This window comes from Rattus rattus, chromosome 5 (genome assembly GCF_011064425.1).
Source record: "Rattus rattus isolate New Zealand chromosome 5, Rrattus_CSIRO_v1, whole genome shotgun sequence".
NCBI classification, from domain to species: Eukaryota; Metazoa; Chordata; class Mammalia; order Rodentia; family Muridae; genus Rattus; species Rattus rattus.
The window spans coordinates 143,373,301-143,382,918 of NC_046158.1; positions in this window are offsets into that span (position 1 = coordinate 143,373,301).

The following is a 9,618-nucleotide window of genomic DNA, read 5'->3' on the forward strand; positions in this document are numbered from 1 at the left end:
GGCTGGGCTTCAGCCTGTGTGTTTCAGTCATGGCCAATGTTGCCTGAAGGTCAGCGTATCAAAGAGAATAAGGACAGCTGTGATAAGTCTGCAAGTTTTCCGTAAGTCTAAAACAATTCCAAATAAAGGATTTATTCAAAGACAAGAGCGATTTCTATATTCGTCAGTGTGCTTGTTAACAACAATAATAACTATTACTGTTATTAGTAGGAGTCCCTTCTAAAGTTACAAAAAAAAAAAAAATGTAGTAAAAACAAAAAGAGGAAATTTTACCAAGTACCCACAGGGCTTTGTAGACCCGTAGTGGGAGATGTCAGCCTAGGCCTGCACAGCTGTGACTGTCCACACACCCAACAACTAAGCGGGCTGTTTCCTCTAGCCCCAAATCCCTGCAGATACAGCGATGCCGGACGGCAGAGAAGTGGACACTCCACAGCGATACACAGAGCCTCAGTGAGCCCAGAATAGTTAGAACCTCAAAAGAGAGGATCCTTCTGACTCCCCAAAAACGGCTACACCTCCATGCACCCGCTCACCTCCTCTGACCTGCAGCCCCATCCCATCCCTGGGCAGTCAAGGCTGTTTGGGAAATAAATGCCCCCAGGGGTCATTTCAGGACAGTTCCCTTCACGACGGCAGCAGAGTTAACGCCATTAAGAAGGCTGGGGCTGATGCTCTGGGGGAAAGGAACACTGGACACCTCCCAGGGCTGGTACAGCAATGTTCTTCTGCAGGTAATTGCCCAAACTATCACTGTGGGCTGTGTGCACACAGTGCCACCCGCAATGAAAGAGGCAGCTGAAAAACCAGGGGAAAGCAGAGAGTTTATCTCCCTACGATTGCGTCTCTGTTCAGGAAGCTGGGATGAGGCTCCTGAGCTCTTGGCTCCCCCATTTCTAATCACAGAGCGTAAAACCAAGTTGTTTCTTTCAGCACCGGAAGTGATTTTGTTGGCATCCCCTACTGTTTGGTAGATTAAATGTTTTTGAGGCCAGAAAGAAGGGAGGAAAAAAAAAACAATAAATTTCAGCAGAACCAAACAAACGAACAAAAGCCTGCTCCCTCTCCTTATGTTCCCAGAGCTTCCTAAGCATGGGATTGTTTTCTCTTTTTCTTTTTCTCTTTCATCAGTCCAGATGGAGAACAATATGGCTGGGTAAGACCCTGCCACACCTGCCGTGGTGGGGTGGGGAGGCTGGCTAGTCGGTGCCGGTTGGGCATATTTATAAAAGAAAGCAGTTATGCTTAAACATTCCAATAAACAGATCAAAACACAGATTTGTGTGTTAGCCTCAGCCAGCCTTTTCTATAAGCCAAGATGACTCTTGTCCTTGTGAAACCAGCTGACAACTGGTCCTTGAATCTGGGAGGTCTTGCCCATCCTTGGGACTCTGGTTTGTGGTCTCTTGAGCCCTCCTTGTGGACTACTTCCGATTGTCTGGGTTATCCTGACTCCCTTCAAACCCATTTTTGGAAAGAAGCAGAACTCAGATCAAAAGCTGTTCAGTTTGGTTCCTAAGCTAAAACTCACATTCCCCCAAAAAGGGAAGCACCAGTATAAACTCAGCCTATCTCTTCTCTAAGCATAGTGTGACCTCAGCCTGTCTCTTCCTTAAACATAGTGTGACCTCAGCCTATCTCTTCTCTAAGCATAGTATGACCTCAGCCTGTCTCTTCCTTAAACATAGTATGACCTCAGCCTGTCTCTTCCTTAAACATAGTATGACCTCAGCCTGTCTCTTCCTTAAACATAGTATGACCTCAGCCCATATCTTTTCTAAGCATAGTATGACCTCAGCCTGTCTCTTCCCTAAACATAGTATGGGGCTCACCAGCTAACTCCTACTAGAACTTTGTTTTTATTTTTATATATTTTTATTCTTCATTAAAAATACCTTCTGGAAATATTAAAAAAAAAAATCTTTAAAAACCAGAAGTTGCCCTGGCCTCCACATCAGCACAGACCTTGACGGCACCATGCTAAGGAAAACAAGCCAGGCATAAAGACCAGGAAGTCCTTCGTCCTATGGCATGGGTAATGCAAGAGGCTTGTCCAAGCAGAGTTGAATGGTGGTGAGGTGGGAGGGTCGAGGAAATGGCCAAAGGGAGGGAAATTCTATCAGTTAATGACTTGTCCTGTTTCTATGGCAAAATACCCTGGCAAAAGCAACCTAATTATTTCAGTCTACGGTATGGTCCATCACGGTGGAAAGTCACGCTGGTGGCAGCTTCAAACAGCTGATCCCTTACATCGGGCTCAAGCCAGACAGCAGAGAACAGTGCACACGTGCACTCAGCTTGCTTTCTCTGTTTTGTCCCAGCCAAGACCCCAGGCTATGGAATGCTATCGCCCACACTCAGTGGTCTTCCCACTCAATAAACCCCACCTAGATGCCCACATGCCACCCCTGTAGGTGATTCGAGATGCTTGGATTTGATATCAATATTAACCATTCCAAGTGCATTCCAGAGATCTATACAAGATGGCCACTATAGCTAACAGCCCGTTAGTCCCCATGGAGACGTTCTTAGGTAAGGTAAGTTAGGTTAGGCTAAGGTAAGTTTCCTTACTACCAATGTCACTTAGATAGACGATGCCAGAGGGAACTTCAGAAGGTGGTAGATGTTCCAATCACCTTAACGGTGTGAAGACTCCACATGTGTAGAACCTTCTTCTACCTTATGCCCCAAGTTATCCAGTGTATCCTGCTTTTCTAGGGACTCCCATTCTCAGCGCTGAGAATTCAGAAAAATAATGAAATTCCTCCCTGAGACTGTCATCTCTCATAGCCCATGAAGGCCCTCCTCCATGTCGTCCAAGTCAAGCCCTGTATATAGAGAATGGCCCCTCCTCTCAGGGTAGCCAACTCAACTCTTATTCCAAGAACGTGAGAGGAATCTAGAATCAAGCGCCAACAGGGCTCTGGGGTCAGTCCAGCACCATCCTTCCTTTAACAGTTAAGGCAGGGGGCTGGGGATTTGGCTCAGTGGTAGAGCGCTTACCTAGGAAGCGCAAGACCCTGGGTTCGGTCCCCAGCTCCGAAAAAAAAGAACCAAAAAAAAAAAAAAACAGTTCCAGTCAGATTTAGCATCTGCTCTCAAACCAACTTGCTGTCTTCTCATCTTAGGTCACAGAGCAGAGGAGAAACATGACCAGATAATGAACACATAGAAACCGCCCTGGCCTCTCACTGGACCCTCAACCGTGGCCCACACCCCACTATTGCACTGCTTCTGTTCAGACAAATGTGTTCTCAGCACACACACACGCAGACAGAGACACACACAGGAGTTTGCAGATTTAAAAAAAAAACAAAAAAAAAAAACAAAAAAAAACAGTGCATTATGTGCCCAGCATGGCCCACCTCCCTGTGGCTAAAAGAGGTTCCGACTTTTTCCAATTTGTTCTATTCCTTCCCTCTGCCAGGGACTCTTTTGTCTTTGTCCCACTCATCTGCCATCTTTTGTGTGGTGCATTGTAATCAGGATAATTGGAGGAGAGCGATAATGAACGAAAAACACTGAACCGACAGCCTCTAATCAAAAGAGCCACGAGGGACTCTTCCAGGTACCCGGCAAGTCCCATTCAACCGTCATGCAAAGCTCAACAAATGCAGGTGGAGAACCGAACTTAGCCCTAGGCTTCCTTGCAGCTAGATGACCTGTGGAGAAGAAGATGGGTTGGTCTTGCTTACAGGAGACTGACAGTCTGGCAGAGACGTGCATAAACGAGAAAGTATGTTAAATCGAATAAACCCTGGTGGTAATGAATGTGTGGGAGCGAGAAATGGAGCTGTAAGAAGCTGTTAGCACAGCGAGACCCTCACAAGTGAACCTGGGATACAGGGAGCCAAGCCACAGACATCTGGGGACAAAGATAGAGAAGAGAGCAAACATAGAGAGCTTGAGATGACCCCATAGGAGGCCCAACCACAGACGTATGGGAACAAAAGCAAAAAAGACAGAAACACAGAGTCCTTGAGATGGCCTTTTGCTTGCAAGTCACAAAAGCCAACGAACGCCAATGAGATAGTGCCAGGAGAAGCCAGAGGCTGTGCAGGGGACAAGTGATACAAAATTCCCATGGGGAAAGGAGACGTGGTCTGCCAAGTAGCACAGGCCTTGGTATGGCGTTGGAGGAAGAGTTGAGAGAAAAGCCCAGGTCTGGACAAAAGGAGGAAGAACAGACATGTGGAGTTTCTAAGGGATGAGCAGACAGCAGATCTCCTGGAGGGTAGAGGTGGACCTGCTTCTTCACAGTGCTCAAGAGACAAAGAACTAGAGTCTTGGAGTCTCTGTTTGTAGTTCTTAGTCTGCTGTCCAGAGAACAGCTCGGAGGTTGACTGCCTGAGTCCCATTTCCCGTAGGGCTACGTGTGCATTCTATAGAGTTCACCAGGGTGTGTGGAAATGTATGTTGGGTATCTTTGGAGACATTCCAGTTTCTGGATGCATCTGTTTCCTCTCCCTGAAGTGAGAAAAACAGATCCAGGTCCCAGATGTCCCTTCTATAAGGCCTGACACAGCCAAGAGGCACGGAGAGTCACATCCATCTGCCTCTAGGGTCTCATAGCCCCGGGCACATTCTGAACCCTTGAAACCTTAGGTCAAGCCTCTCTCATCAAACCACGCATTCCTTAACAATGTGGACAAACATGGGGCTTGTGTCACGTAATTCCAAGTGGGCACACGGTGAACGACTGCTCAGGGAAACCCAAGCTATACTTGCAATGAAGAAAGCCTGTGGCTTTCTCTAAGAGAGTTCACTACCACCCAAACAAAAGGAACAAACAACAAACAAAAAATATGCTCTCCAAGACCATAATAACCAAAGTCTCCTCTGGCCCTGTCCTTGACCTGGAGATCAGGAGCACATCCACCATCATTGCCTGGCACTTTCTAAGACATGCTGATGACCCAGGGGAGAAGCAAGCTCACTCTTTCAGTCTCATGACCAGAGATCTTGGCTGTGGGAGACCTAGACAAGCCAGCCAGTGTAGCACGAGTAAGTTTTTCACCTTAGATGCCTTAGTGTCCACCCTCCATGAAGCAATCCACAGCTTCTGCCAAGCCACTCACTCCTCAGGGATTCACCCCATGAGGATACACCCATCCCAGCAGAGAGGGCCAGACTAAAATCTGCCTCTGACCTTCCTGAAAGTCAGGCAGTAGGTCTTGGGCATGTTTCGTATCTTGTAGACTTCTTGTTCCCTTTAGGTGACGTTCCTTGAGATTTGGCTCAAATAGAACAAACTCAGAGCTAGGTGGCCAGAGCCAATACACGTGTTCTCTGAGGCAAAGGCATCACAGAGCCAAGTGGGACTTAGAGCTTAGAAACAGATTTGGTCTGAGACGATGTCTATTGAGTCTGAGGACACCAGGCTGAGAACGGTGCTGGGAGCCAAGTGAGGTTTTGGTCAAAGTGTTCAGGGCACCTGCCTCTCCCCTCAGAGGCAAAGAGAAACACATGTTCAAACACATGTTACATCTCTACCCTGGGAAAAAAATCAATAGCCCTGTTGCTCTGGGTTATAGAGATGTCCCCTGGTCTACAAGGTCTTATGTTTGCTCCTTCCACTTGACCCCCCCGGCCCCATCCCTATTTCTTGTCATCTATGGCAAAGCCACATTCTGGCCTCTAGCTTCTTGAACTCCTGCCTGTGTCAGAGTCCCCAGAGAGCCACACTCGTGGCCTGGAATGCTCTTCCCATCCCTCGTCATCTCTTGCTGACCTTTCACATCTTTAGGAAAGTCCCGAGTCAGCGGTTCTCAGCCTTCCTAACCCTGTGACACTCTAATACAGTTCCTCGTGTTGTGGTGACCCCAACTGTAAAATTACCTCAATGCTACTTCATAACTGTAATTTTCTATTGATATGAGTTGTAGTGTGAATATCTGACATTCGGGGTATCTGATTGTTGACCCCCCCCCAAGGGGTCATGACCCATAGGTTGAGAACCTGCTGCTCTAGCTGCTGCTTCAGCTATCTCAGACCCCCAAGTTCTCACCACCGTGGTGATTATTAAATGTGTTGTTACTTAGTTCCCATGGGACAGCATCATTCTCTTACCCATTCCACAGTCATGGCCAGAAGTGGATGTGGTGGTGGGTAGATGGATGAGTAGATGCATGAGTGGAAAGGTGGGTGGATGGATGGATGGATGGATGGATGGATGGATGGATGATAGATGGATGAGTGGATGGATAGATGTATGTGAGATAGGCATGTAAATGGTGGATGGTTGGATGAGGGGATGATGGGGTGCCTAGATAAATGGATGAGTGGATAGGTGGATAGGTAACTGGATGGATATATGGGTAAATGGGTGGCTGAATGGGTAAGTGGACCTTCCAGTCAAAAGTGGTTTTTCCTCTTACACATTCTCCTTCATAGCTATTGTATGTTGCCCCTTCTACTAGGAATTACCATCCTTTCCTTAGTTCATATAGTCAAAGCCTATCCCACACACACATGGTGGAACCCAAGGGCCGCCTCCTCAAGGCCCTAAGGAACCTCTTTCAGCTAGGAGTCTTTCCATATCCCAAACTCTACCAACATCAAATCTGTGATAGCCTCTTGGATGAATCCTTACCTGTCTTGTGTTGCAGTGGGCTTAAATTTGTTCGTAGAACTCTAAGATCTTCAAAGGAGAGAGACTCCCTTTTTATCTCTACAGTAGTAAGTATGATCAGCTAATGATATGACTATGAGACCTCTAAGCAACATGGGACAGGAGCACCTTACCAAATATACCACTTCACAAATGAAGACAGGAAGCCTACGGCCATGAAGTCCCTTGCCCTAAACCAGCCAGCAAAGAATCAACAAGGACGATGGTAGGTTCAGGCTTCATGGCCCATTTTCTTACTCTCAAAAAAGTAAGGTGGAGACCTTCCCCTCATACTGCCAGATGGAACAGTCAGGAAGGCTTCTCTCCTGGGTGTCTCCTCAGCCCAGCCTCCTGCCCAGGAGAACACCTCCCAGCACACAACATCAGTGAGAACAGGAAGCCAGCCCTGCTAACTCTAGAAGTGCAGAACCTTTGTCACAACTAATGTAAAACTCCCATGGGACCTTCTTCCTGTGAGGAATCCATACCAGGATGCAGTATGTCTCACTCGCCTGCCCTCCCATGGGTGATACCTGGCCAAATCATCGAGCAGCGCTGGAGTTGATTCTCTGCTTACTATGCCACTAAATATGATCAAGTGACTCTACCTACCCCAGGCCCACTGTATTCTCTTAGGGCAACCCAATCCCCAGGCCTGGATAATTTAGTACATAGCATTAGCCCATCAATGCTAATGGTAGTGTTGTGGGATTAGGACTTTCTCCAAGACTTCTCTCTGGTCCTAGGGCATCTCAGTAGACAGTCGCAAGAGGATGCTTCCTTCTCTCCATAGAGCAGCACCAGAGCTTTGGGGGAGGTTATCCGAGGAGACAGGAGCCCTGTGGCTTGCTGGGAACACACAGATCAAGGTGGCAGGTCACGCACACATCTCCACGCCCCACAACCTCTTGCATCCACCTCCACACCAGCCTCCTCACATCCGCATCCGTGCAGAGAGAACACGAGAACACGTGTGTGCATTCACCCCAGCCCACGTGCGCTGAGAACGCCGGCAGCGATCAACCTGCTACCCTTGCCCCTGACTGAAGCCCATGGACAACTGGGGACTGTGCTCATGGATCTCCCACCTAGGTGAGCCTGCCAGGAGGGCCAAGTGTATTTGCATATAATTTGCATGTGTTGACACAACCCTTCCCATCTCTGCGCAGAGCTCTCCCAAGCTAACCTGTTATTACTGCCTCTCTCAAGTTGGCGCCGCTCACCCACCCACTGCCTGTGAGTACTATGCATGGAGACAGGCTGGGAGCTGGCAGATCAGATCAGATCACTCCAGCGATTCACGCAACCTCTCAGCCTCAGTTTCTCCCCGGACAACGTATACCGAGACAGCGCCATACAAAACCTCCTGACATAAAATGTCCAGAGTGAAGTATTGCTTACATGTAGAAAACTCTTTATTTGTATCACAGGGCCAAGAATTGCCTCTGGGTTGAAGAAGTAGGTTCCCTAGGCCTCAGTGACACAAACTCGAAGCTACAGGACTCTTAGTTACATTTGCATTTCCTGGGAACTGTTGAGAGGTGTTTTAGAAAGAACTCCTTCTACACAGCCTCCTTGTATCAAGACAATAGTCACTGTTTAATTGAAATTCAAAATTTAGCCGGGTGTCCTAGATTTTTATCTAAACACCTTACCTGGGGCTGAGGCCAGGGGGCTCCTGTCATTACTAATATCCTGTTTTCTTACCGTTCTTACAAAGCTCTGGGGGACATGGTCTCTGTTTCCCAAATGTCCTGCTTCCTACTCTGGGATAGGAAGCAGGGGGGCAGGAGGCTTCATGTGAGTCGAATTGAGAACTGCCGAGGGGGAGGGGGGAGAACATGTGCTTCCTAATCAAGGTACAAAGCTAGGCTGTGCTCCCCTCCACTCTCGGTGAAGAGACTGGGCGGTTATCACTGAGAACGTGAGGCCACGCTTCCTGTGGTGATGAGCATGCGTGTTTTCATCAACAGAGCTGGTTTCTAGGGCCTCTTCACAGGATGTGAGGCCTGTGGCAGGTCGCAGAGGAAGAGGCAAGCTGTGGCAGGGGCTACAGCTTGGGGCGGGAGGTACAGTGGAAGGGGGCTGCATCTGGGGCCAGGCTGTCTCAGTCCAGGGACTGGAGCAGGAATCCAACCTCGTGCTTCCCTACAAAGCTCTCGGTCAGCCTTCGGTGTGGTTTCCCTGGTTCACGTTCGGTAGGATGCTAGACTGACTCGATCACAGTCTTTATCTAAGCTGGATGCAGGACGGGGCAGAGCTCAGCATCTCGGTTCAAGCCCCAGCTCTACCTGCTACACACAAACACTAGCGAAGGAGCCAGGGGTCAGAGTGTGGCTCAGTTGGTAAAGTACTTGTCTAGCATGCACAAGGCCCTAGGTCTGTGACCTACAGACTGTATAGCATACCTGTCACCCCAACACCAGAAGGTGGAAGCAGGAAGATCAGCGTGTCTAGGTAATGCTCAACTACATAGCAAGTTCCAGACCATCCTAGGCTACCTAAGAGCCAGGAAAGGTAAGTGAGCACCCACGGAACTCGTGTGCAGGCCATGAGTGCGACTAGGGAGAGTGTCAGCTCTGCACCTCAGGGCTTTGGCAGGCTTGTTGCCCTGGGGAACAGGGACACTGTTAGAAAACATGTGCCTCACTCAAGAGCAACAATTTCTTTCAAGATTTGTGCAGAGGAGAAAGTGTGTGAAGGCCAGAGGATATATCATGGATAAAAATCCAAAGATTAAAACACCGGATCCCACATTCTTCCCCATAAAGTAGTGCTGGGCAGGCTCCCACCTTTGGCAAGTTGCAAAGATGAAGTAACATAAGGCATCGCTTTTCCCTGCCCCCACTACCTTAATGAGACCTTCCTTTGGGAACTTAGGTCTCTACCAAGGAGTCTGAGACAATGGTAGGTCTGCTTCAGTGTGAAAGGTTAAACCCTAAGCATCCAAGGCAGCCAGGGCACTGAGGAGACCCCTGGGGTTCTCATGGGTTGTTGATGGCTATGGC